Source organism: Boleophthalmus pectinirostris, unplaced genomic scaffold (assembly GCF_026225935.1).
Source record: "Boleophthalmus pectinirostris isolate CB_2022bp ecotype Guang Dong unplaced genomic scaffold, ASM2622593v1 HiC_scaffold_20, whole genome shotgun sequence".
Classification (NCBI taxonomy): domain Eukaryota; kingdom Metazoa; phylum Chordata; class Actinopteri; order Gobiiformes; family Gobiidae; genus Boleophthalmus; species Boleophthalmus pectinirostris.
Window position 1 is genome coordinate 14,225,946 of NW_026571153.1, and position 12,278 is coordinate 14,238,223.

Genomic DNA, 12,278 nt, shown 5'->3' on the forward strand with positions numbered 1-12,278 from the left:
GGGTTATGTTTTATAGACATCTAACTTGACCTCATCTTTGGCTTACCATGGTGCTTAAATTCATAAAATTTCTGGTGAAAAATTAGTAGCTGTCTGGCATTTTCATTTAATAAAAAGTAGCTCACTGAAGGAAAAAGGTTGGAGACCCCTGGTGTATGGAGTTTAAAAGCACAGTTGGAGCACTTCCTGTATTACCACTTGACATCACAAGATGAAAGAACTCAGCCTAAATATTCTGGGTTTGAGTGTTAAATGTGTGTGAATGAAACAAAAAACACAACTCCAGGCATGTTTGTGATGAGGAAACAACATTATAACATAGATCAGAAAACAGTGTAATATGAGCCCTTTAAGTAAGTATAAGCCAGTATTTCTGCCTGTCCTAAGCTTGAATATATTATATGTAGCAGCTATAAAATTCTGTTATGTCATCAAAAATTCAAGAACGATGGTGCATTGAAATTCCTTAGAAGTGAGCGTTCAAAAAAAGCCACTCAAGTAAATGTCTTTACTTGGACTAACTCTGTAGAATTTTGATATTCTTGATAACAGACCGTGTGATCTGCAGGGGCCCGCTCCTGGCTCGACCCATTTTAAAAGAGCCAATGGGGGTCACTTAAAAGCTTCAAAGGTTGCCAGGTACCGTCACACTTTTCAGCTCACAGCAATACCCGCAGGGAGCAGCTTTTGCATGGCCTTTGTCTCCCACTCAAGCTGAATATTTCATAACTTCAGAATAGAGATGTTGGTTGCACTTCCCCTTCCACCTCAGTACCAGGGCACAACTGGAACAGTGTGCACTCAAATAGACCATGAATTTTATGGCTGGATTATGTCACGCTGATCTCACAAGAGAAAAATGAATTTCTTTATCTTGGCCAATTGATTGCTTTCATTGTGGTTCACTGACCAGTTCATTTGATACTGTCAGCGGGCGGATATTAGCAATGGAATGGAATAATGGATCTTGGTCATGTTAATCGAGGAGTAATTTAGACATTTATTATTTGAGAAATTTGAGTTACTTTCAGACACAGAATGAAGGGTTTTTAGAAAGTCCTGGAATTTGAACAACTTTAATTCAACAGAAATTCTTGTCATTATTGTACAGTACAAGCTTGGACTTTAATGACATTCTTGCTCAACATTATATAACTTGTTCCATAACTTGTTCATAATGTCAGTTAGGTCATTTAATGCGATAAATCAGGAAGTTTGTACGCTTTAAAATTTACTGGAATGTACTTTAACTGCAGAGAAGCAGATGATGGAGACAATAGAGCAAAAATGTATTTAAATATTTTTTCATAAGATGTACATACATATTTTAGTAGCTAAACCACATGAGAATGATATAAACTATATATTCTATGAGGAACTTTTATTATGGATTCAAGCCATTTTCAGCATAGTCCTAAAATATATTCAAAATGGCTGTGGGCAAGTGAGTGTTTAGTTCCACTTTCAAATGAACTGCGATGTTATCTGGCCAACATTACAAATGAGTGATAATGAATGTAATTTCACACAAAGTGCTTGGATCAGCTGCGGCAGGCCGTGCTTGGCGCTCTGACTCAGAGGTGAAAACACAGAATGTTATGACTAAATCTTGTACTTCTTTCACTATCAAGTTCTGTGCTGAAAGTTGAACTGTACTTACAGATGGAGTTTTGGACCTTAAAATGAGAGGTTAGCACATACAGGTGGCAGTAACAGTAGTTTTTGTAAAAGTAATAGTTGTATCAATACAAACAGTGCTCTGGGTTAGAGCAAGGGCACATTCTCTCAACAGCATTTTTGATCTTTTTGTGCAGTTTTACAGATTTGGGTTTTGTAGCAATGCTATTGGAGTCTATATTTGAATACTAAGAAAAGGCATTCATTATGCAGTACATTTGAACTTATATGTAGTTTTACGTGGAAGTGTTTTACATTGAAAATCAATACAAGGTAGCAGTTGTATGCAATAATAGTCATTTATTTACATAGAATCGTGTATTCTAGACTATGATTACTTCTGTTTGATGTCTGTGTAATTTCTCACTCGTCCAGGTAGAATCAACTGCAAAAGAAAATTTTTATTCTGTCAACTGGACAAAAGCTTTTGTGTGAAGATATTTTGTAGCTCATCCAAATGTAGTTCAATAGACCTCGCCAGCAAACAAAAACTGTAAACAAGTAGGTGTTTTAGTTTCAGCAATCTGACCAGAACTGAAGGAGTAGTTTTGATGAGCTGCAAAACATCTTCATTCAAAAACTTTTGTTGTTGAAGGTGACCTATGTAACTTTTTTTGGTGGTGACGTGGCTTGTTCCATGTTATTGCTTTGTTTAGATAGAAGGTGATAAATGTAGAATAAAAAATCTATGAACAGTGTCTCCACTCCAGAGATCTGATCACCTATCACTTGCTTTTTTGTAGATAACTTTAATGCCATAATATGGAACAAACCAAAGGAATAACATCTCCATGGAGACAAGCAGATGGCAGACAGTCCTTCACAAAGTTACACAGTTCACCTTTAATGAGTACAGACAGTGCATTTGCTTTCCTACCACCTCTCCATTCTGCCCTCCTGCTTGAAAGCACCATGAACCGCTCGCTCCCGTTATAATCCGAGTTTAGCGGGGATGGATCAGTGCAGCCTTGGAAAAAACTCAACAGAGACCTCAAAGATTGTACTGTCTTTCATCTCACTCACCCTCATCCTTATTATAGCGGGGCCCCAATTACATGTGCATTATAATGGGCTAACAAATGAAGATATATTCCAACAACTGTGAGAAAAAGTGAATTTTTTTAATGAGCTTTTGAGTACTAGCTAAAAACATTGCGCCGCAGGGGTGGGTGCCGCTAGCAGGTATAAAAGCCTTCAGTCTTTATTTATTGCGTCTCTCTCTCCCCAAGTGTTATCCAGCAAGCACTTTCACAGATGGTCTCCCAAATAACTCCCGATATAGATCTCGGCGAAATATCACAAATTAATTTACCACTCCGACGCTGACATTTCTCATTCTTCATGTGGTTAAAAAAATGGAGGATATCATAAAAGATCATTCAAGGTCCTGTGTGGAGAAGGTGGAATCTGTTTGCTTCTGCTCCATGCGGTAATTTGACAGTTGACAAAGTGCTGCAGGTTTCAGGGGTGAATGAGTCTATATTTCAAGTCTGTGTGAAACTTCATATATAACAGTGAGCGGGAAAGTGGGGTTGGTCTACAGGGGAGCCTATAAGTATCTGAGGGGAGGCAAAAAGTACGACCTGTTCTACATCATGTGTTGGGTAAATCTGAGAATCTTAACTGAGCATTAATCATTGTCATTGTCGGGTGCACCGCAGTATTGATATTTTGCAGCTGATGTCGTCAACTTTCTCTGGGACTTAGATTTTTATTTAATTATTTTTTAACATAGTCTGACCATAAAGAACTGACAGCAGGTGAGATGATATTTCCTGTTACACAAGTCCCTCAGGCTCCAGAAATTGCACTGTTTAAATCCATTTTGTACTTTTGGAGTTTTCACATTATCTTAAAACTTTTTGGGCAGTGTTTGTTGAAGTGTGCATAAAGTCACCATGGTAACTTCTAAACATTCTGGCATACAGACACATGTCGAACCCCAAAGTGTGAAATTTACACATTTCATATTTTAATTGTGATTTTAATACAGCATAATGATTTGGTAAATAACATATAATACTACTTTCAAAGCGACTTTTTTGTAAATTAACCGTAAGAAATCTTGCCCAATGGAAAAAGTGAACCTTTTTCTCTAGTTCTGATGACAAATAAATAGACCATCATCCAAGATGCACTCCAATGACCCATAATAGTTAACAACAGCTACAGACAGCTATGATTTTCAGCTAGAGGTGGGAATAATCGAAAAAGCAGTAGGGTTGCCAAAAGTATTGAAAATCAGATAGTAATAAATACATAAAACTAATATTGAAAGTAGACACTCATTTGAGCTGGTCAAAAAAATCTTATTAATAGTTTTAATATGATTTAGTAAGTTTTTTGTTTTTTTTTTAATTTATGTAGCGCTTTTCACAGACAGATGTCACAAAGACGCTTTACAGAGCATTAATCAGTCACACCATATCCAGTGGTGGTAAATTACTATTGTAGCCACAACGGCCCTGGGGCAGACCGACGGAAGTGCGGCTGCCAATCTGCGCCATCGGTCCCTCCAACCACCACCATCACTCACGCACACACACCACTTTCATACAAAGCAATGTGGGTGAAGTGCCTTGCCTAAGGACACAACAACAGTTTTTGTGACGTGCCCCACTTTGGCACCTGATTTTCCGAAGTCTCCCATCCAAGTACTAAACAGACTCGGCCTTGCGTAGCTTCTGAGATCTGACGGGATCAGGCTTTGACAAGTTGGTATGGCCGGATTTTGAAGAAAATACTACTGTAGAGAAAGTAAGATAAAGAAAGTACTATTGTTTTACGTATATAAGAAAAAAATGTGTCACTATAAAAGGAGTTATTTTCTGTTTATTGTAGTATCGTAATCAGAATCAAGTATATCATGGCAACAGAAAAAGGAGATAAAAAATACTTGCAAACCTATTTAAACTGACAATATTGTTTAAAAGGACCCAATCTGAATGCAATGGAGGCAGGCTGGAAAGATCATTAATTGAGAATGCTATGTAGCTCTTCCTTTAGCAGAGGGCAGCCTAACGCACTCCTGATAAATTAACTTTCGCTACTAAAGACTTCTTAACTCCATCTCTGGGGGCCAATCTCTTGCCAGCTTCAGTTATCACAGGGAGTTCAAGTTGGGGAACCTTCATTGCTCTGTTGACATTTGAGACAGATCGGTTTTGACGGTTCAGGATCCCTTCAGATTCTCGGTTTGACAATGGGGTCAATCACTCAATGAAAGATTTATCTCGTTGAGAATAAAGAGTTCGTTTTGCAACTTAAACAGGATATATGGTAAAAGCTGCTGGCTGGAGAAGACTTAAAATTCTCGGTATGGTGTGACAGGGCACGGATGTGTACGGCATGCTTAGTGATGTTGGAGGATGAGTATTGTAAGAGGCTCACGAAGGTCATTTTCAAATCCCTTTAGACTGACTTTGAACATAACGTGAGCCAAGAGAGGAGCAGAGGTGGTTTTTAGTGCAATTCTGAAGCCAATGTGAGTCTCCAAAAATGCACACCCTGTTGCCAAGACTCTGAAATAAGCCAAAACGTAATGGGCCTAAGGGTGAACCATGTCTAAAACTGTATAACCTCGTCCAGCATCCCAACAATAAATGCACAGAGACCAAAACAGCCAACCTCAATTGACATATGTGATGGAAAACCAGAGAGGGTAGAAACCAGGCAAAAAAATCAGTTGTTGAGACTGTTACTGTTTTTGCATCACAGACAAAATAAAATGAAATAAAATAAACTGATGGGTGGATACCGATACTAAATATTGCTATATTGATCTTTTCTGACATATTGAAAAGCATTGTTTTGTTTTTTGTTTTGTTTTTATTTTGGAAATAAATTGTTTATTTGCAAATATATGTAATTTTTTAGATCAGTTCAAGATTAGCCAAGCTGTTGCCACCTAGTGCCTCTGCTCAATTTCATTTCTGTCCAGGTCAGGAATCAGAATACACCAGACAGTTTGCAAGAACTCTGAAAGTTTGAGTCCAGGGACCAGCCAATAAGCAAAGAGCCACACATTCTGTGTTGGCAACGATTCCCAAGACTGAGGATTTAAAGCAGGAACAAAGAAAATGTTTAGTGAATTTTATCAAGGGGAACAGACGATGTTATTGCCCTTCTTCCTACAGGATTTGGGAAAAGCTTAAGATACCAGTTAGTCCCGTTAGCAGCGCATTACATACATCATGACCAAATAGCAGTGATTGGTTAAATAATAATAAGTACTCGCCTACCATTGAGAGAACAAATTCTAATGCTGCGAGGTCAGACAGTTTCCACAAAGTGAAACCGGCTGATGAACAGGCTAGTTCAGGATAGCATGGAGCAAAGATATTAGGGATTTAGGAATAAGAAGTTGCCGATATAATACTTACCTGGATACATAGGCTATGATACGATACATTTCTCAAGACAGTTGGCTTTCAATTCAGTATGATATATTTCTAATCAATTTGATATGCTTCATTAAAAATAAAGGCTAAATCTTGGCTCTGATACTAAACATCTTTGTTAAACCACTTCCTGTGCAAAGTTAATATGAAACACAAACATTTTAATCATCAAATCAGTGAAAATGTCAAATGTGTTGCATAAACAACTTTCCTTCCTCAAAAAAAAGACAAGAATTTAGTGAAATATACCAAAAAGTACTCTTGGCAATGTATCGATGCAGCAGCGCACAATATCGATACTGTATCATCACATTAAATTATACACTATATCGATATTTAAATATTTTTGCACATCCCTAGATATATTTAATCAAAAACTCATTGGTATCGGATCACAATACTTGCCATAGTATTACTCAGTGTTGAATCAAAACAGAAATAAATAAATAAAAATAAAAAAAACTAGTATCACCCAACACTACATAAAAATATTTCAGGATAAGTCAACTTGTTAATATTTTGTATCTGTCCTCCATCTGAATAAAAGTGTCAGATAGGGCATTGCAATCCTATGTGAGAAACAGCACTTTTTATTTACAGGCTCTTATGTCTCAATTTAAAGTATTTCAGAAATTCCAGTATGACATAAATGATTTTAACTTATAATATTGACCTATAGCTTCCATGAGGTGTTAAATAAGTTAAAGTGTACAGCATAGCCTGGTTGCCATAGTGATATCATATGCTTTTTCTCTATTAGCTGCTCTCCTTACGACCCTGCGGACTCCTCTCCAGTGATCTCTCTTCCAGTCAGAACACCCTCGGCTTTGGGCACTTATTGAGGTCGTGTCCTATTACCATCTGTCTTTAGCTGCACCAAGTCTAATCCTGCAGTTTGCTCTTTTAACCTTATTAAACAGATCAAATGGACCAAGCAACGCTGCACATTTACACTTGTTCAGATTTATTTCACAATTTTGTAGCGTGGCTTTTTACCAGCAGTTGCTTATAGGTGTTTTGAAGCAATGTTTAAAAAAAAGATAAAAAAGACACAGAGGATCTACGATAAAAAGTATAGTAGATTTGGGGGAATTAACTATTAAAAATATTGTACTTTATTCTTTGAACAGAAACACAGTGGATTTGCTTAGAAATCTTACATAAACCTTGATTTGAGATAAAACCAGAAAACTTAGAAGATCAAAAATATAAAATAAGCAGCACAGATATTGTTATTAGCCGTTCTCGGGGTCAGAAAATGAGACCACTGTCTGCTGTCTGAGTCTGATTCTAAAGCATTACAATCAGTCACAAACCAGCAAGTTGCTGCGCTGTTAGCATGCTAGTTGTTATAAGCAGTGGTGTGGCTCTCTGGCCTGTGAAAGCTGTCAATTGCACCTACTATAATCTCTAAGTAATGGCAGTAGACATGGAAGAAAACTGGACCATTGCAAACTGAAATTAAATTCTGTTTTTATTATTTTTTACAGTAAACAGCAAAAAAGTACAGTGCGTATTTAAACGTTGAAATAATTTATCATTAAGCAATTTATCTATAAATAGCAATGAAGAATGCAAAGATGATATAACATTGGGTATGGGAGTTTTTTTTTGTTTTTTTTGTTTTTTAAACAAAACAAACAATAGAAAAAAACAAAAACAAAAAAAACTCTCAAACTTGATGTTGTGGCCATACCAGCTTGTCAAAGCCTGATCCCGTCAAATCTCAGAAGCTAAGCAGGGCTGGGCCTGGTTAGTACTTGGATGAGAGACTGCTGGGAAAATCAGGTGCCAAAGTGGAGCGCCAGTCGTAAAATCTGTCGTTCTGCCCTTAGGCAAGACACTTCACCCACATTGCCTAGTATGAAAATGGTGTGTGTGTGAGTGTTGGTGGTGGTCAGACAGGCTGATGGCACAGATTGGCAGCCTCATTTCCATCAGTCTGCCCCATTGCAGCTGTGGCTACAATAGTAGCTTACCACCACTGAGTATTGAATGAATGAATAATGATATGTAAAATGTCTTTCAGTGTTCAAAAAAGTGCTATATAAAACTGATGCATTATTCTTATACACAATGTACTTTTTCACTGTTTTAAAAATATTAAAAACATAATTTAATTTCAGTTTGCAGTGGCCCAGTTTTCTTCCATGCCTGACATTATAAGAGATTATAGGTGTAATTTACAACTTTCCACACCCCAGCCCTCTCTCTGCACCTAAAACAAAAATCCTAGGCAAGCATCACTCGGGTGGGTTTGAGAGGTTTCTGAAAGAGATGAGGCAATGGTAAATACCCCTGAATGAACTAGAACACCATTAAAATCCAACAGTATAACATACGTATGGATAGGCTTCTGGAAATGTCTTGATATAGTGCACAACATTTGGTAATTTAAACCTTAATCAATACAGCAACCACTACGGTCATGAAATCGGACATGTGTGATATTATCTTGTTCAGGGTGCACCCAAATGGAAGTGGAATTACCTGCAAAACAATGCTAAATCCAACCAAGAATATACTGTACACTGCGGTCATATCTGGGGTTAGAGTTTACCTGTCCCCAGCCCTGATATCAAATGTTATGGACAGTGGTCGGCCGGTCACATACTTAACATTTTCAGCTGGAGTTGTATCTATTTCAAGCTCAAATCTGAAAGTCACAGAAATGCGCACATCAAAGACTCTTTCAGATTCATTAATTCACACATGCACTACTCCCTATCAATTATAGCCCCTGATTAAAATGTTTTGGAGTCCGTCTCTCTGGCTTGGAATATTTTTCTCAGAAGACATAACTTCACAAGGATAACCCCGATCCTCAAAGAAATTAAAAGAATCAAAATATGCTATTTTTAGTCAGGCTGTTGTTGATGTCTTCATAAGCCTAAGATTGAATAACAAAGAAAAAGACCTAAAAACCCCTCATTCTTCACTCTTTCTTATCTATGCAACTTTCCTGGTGGATGTTTGTTTCCATGGTTACGTTATTGCTTTCCGTGAAATGTTCCACTGTATCAAACACCCAATTGAAAGAATACAGTATGTGCTTTTAATATGTGTTGGTTTATCGTTCCACAGATCTGAACAGTAACTTACTGCTTGTCTCATGGAAATACATATTATGTTTAATGCCATACAATGAAAGATTCCAGACAAAGTAGGTGATGGATAACCTGATTCATCAGATGTTTCACTTCGTAGAAACCATCTGACCTCGCAGCATTACGATTTGTTCGCTCAATGGTAGGCAGGTACTTTTTTTATTTAACCAATCGCTGCTATTTGGTCGTGACATATGTAATGCGCCGCTAACGGTGCAAACTGGTATATTAAGCTTTTGTCAAATCCTGTAGGAAGAAGGATAATAACGTCTTTCCCCTTGATAAAATTCATCAAACATTCTCTTTGTTCCGGCTTTAAATCCTTGATCTCAGGAATCACTGACAACACAGAATGTATGGCTTCGTCTACATCCATCTCGACCGCTTTGTTTACTGTTGTGCTGTACCACAAAAGGGACCCAGTCTTGGCTTCACAACTCTTCACTGATTGACCAGTGCACAGTCTGAAACTTCCAGTGTTCTTGCAAACCATCTAGTGTATTCTGATTCCTGATCTAGTCGCTGGAGAGAAATTAAATTGAGCGGAGGCACTAGGTGATGGACCCTCCACCAAAAACGTTGCATAGTGCACTTCCAAAGGTTGGACACATAATTTGTCTGTAACTGAATGCAACACAAATTTGTACTGTGAGCTGGGTTGCCATTTCTCTGACCTATAAAATGGCCTGCTTGTCTCCATGGAAATAGATACTGTATGTTTAATGCCATACTGTGAAAAATTCCAGAAGCAGACAGCGTATCGTCTATCAGAAAAGTTATACAGTGCACCTTGAAATTCTTGCACCACTAAATGATTACAAATCTTTTACACACAAAAAATCCTTTTTTTGAAAACAACTTGCGTTTGCATAATTGGACCTGCTTTGTTAGCTGCTATTGTCTTCTGCAAAATGTGACAAAATAAACTAGCGGGCTTTGTAAACATGGCATTGACGTTACTTATTCAAAAATCCCCCTCCTCTCTCTCACACAGCTGCACTCGGTCTAATTTTCCTCATCCAGCCATTTGACTTGAAAGACCCTTTGAAGAATCGTCTTTGAGCCTGTTTGCGCCTGCCGTTTGTGATGTTTATTTCGACACAGAACTGGCAATGCTTCATATTTCTTCAAGTGAAGTTGATTGACGACAACTTGGGCTGTATTTTCTGGATTAAGGGAACGCTACTTGAGTCAATCGGTGTGGAATTCCTCTTAGATGTGTTTGCTCGTTAACATCATTAAGCTTCATGATCTCTTGTAGCCATCATGAGTCGGTGGTTTTCCGTTTGCGTCTGCACTTTCGGATTCATCCCCACAGGCAATGGGAGCCAGGTGGAAGTCAGTATGGTCAATAAACACTCACTATTGCTGAGTGCTTTATTTTGCATGTTTTAGCAGCCAGACCCATTGCTGCTAAACTGAATTCAATACCAGGAAGCGCAATTAGAATAGCATAGCAGGCGCCACATCGCAGTAATCTCCACCTTTACAATGCACATTTTCTCAGAGTTGATATGGTCATAAAAAACAAAGGGCGTTCTCATCCAGTTACATTGTGCAGCTCTATGCTTTAAGGACATATATTATGCAAAATTAAGCTTACAAAGCTTTTAACCATGTTATACTGTATACAAAAACATGTCTAGAGTTGTATTTTGCTTCACTGATATTTGTTTCCTCAATCCACAATCATATTTCAGATAGGGCTGCTAATTTGGTTACAATCTACTGTACAGTAAAGAGTGAGTGGAGAGGAGGGGTCTGGTTAGTCAGGCACCACCTAGTGCCTCTGTTCAGTTTCATTTCTCTCCAGCGACTAGGTCAGGAATCGGCAAACTCAAGCACCTGTCTGGGTTTCTTTTGTGGTACAGCACGACAGTAAACAAAGCGGCCAGGATGGATGTAGACGAAGCCATACATTCTGTGTTGGCAACGATTGCCGAGATCGAGGATTTAAAGCCAGAACAAAGAGAATGTCTGTTGAATTTTATCAAAGGTAAATATGTTATTGCCCTTCTTCCGGATTTGTCACATAATATATGTCACAACCATGTGGCAGAGTCGGTTAAATAAAAAAAGTACCCACCTACCATCGAGCGAACAAATCCTAATGCTGTGAGGTCAGATGGTTTCCGCAAAGTGAAAACAGTTGATGATTCAGGCTAGGGTCTGGTCTGGACATATAAGGAAGAGTGTGTGTACAAACGTTCTTATTTTATACTGAAATTGCCAAAAACGAGCTAGGAACAGTTAACAATGCTATTTAAACACCATACACAAAAACTGTTTAGTGCCACTTTAGGTTATCTTCTCTAAGCACTCAAAAAAGCAGACAGAATTCTTGCGTCGCAGATAAAAATCTGGACTTCTGCATAGTTTTTAAGTCCATAAACCATCACTGGACTCATACTGTGGTCAGATAATGTTCACAACGAACACATGTCTCTTTTAACTGAAGGCTTTACATTTTAATCTGATTGTTTATTCTTGTTTTTATTCTTGTGTTTATTCCCTACCCATTCCCCCTATTGGTCAGCCTCAGTAACATCTCGAGTGAGTGATGGGTGAATTTAACCAACCACATTAGTTACCTCTGCAAGACGATGTATAGACCTACCAACATTATACCTTATACACACACACACACACACACAGACTGTGATAAAATAGAAACCATAATCTAGCTCCTTCAAAACTGTAATATTATTTTTTGGCATATCTCCCGCCCCTGCGTGTCGACTCTCTCCTCTGTTGTTCTTCAGATTTGAAATGCTTATCCATGGGAGTCGGCCGTCTGTAACAGAACACGTTTCTTTTGGGGCCAGCTTGACAGGCCATAAGTGTTGAGCATTTGTGTGGATAGGTAGGCATCCCTCGGACCGTGACCACGCTGACATACACTGGGCTTTTCATTCAAACTTCCCAGCGAGACGAACCACTTATTTATACAGCAGCAAGCAAACTGTGTGCAAAAGAAGGCAGGATGTGATGCTATACTTTGTGGAAATGTTAGCTTTTATACAAATGCTAGTATGAATACCACACTTGTATCAAACTGTCAAAGGTTCACAGAGTTTTTCAAAGAGATAGCAAG

General features: G+C 38.2%; 1 pseudogene; it reads left to right on the forward strand.

The window, feature by feature from the left end:
- Positions 1-7,759: 7,759 nt before the first annotated feature.
- LOC129409955 (5S ribosomal RNA) lies at positions 7,760-7,877 on the forward strand (annotated as a pseudogene).
- The last annotated feature ends 4,401 nt before the right edge of the window (positions 7,878-12,278 follow it).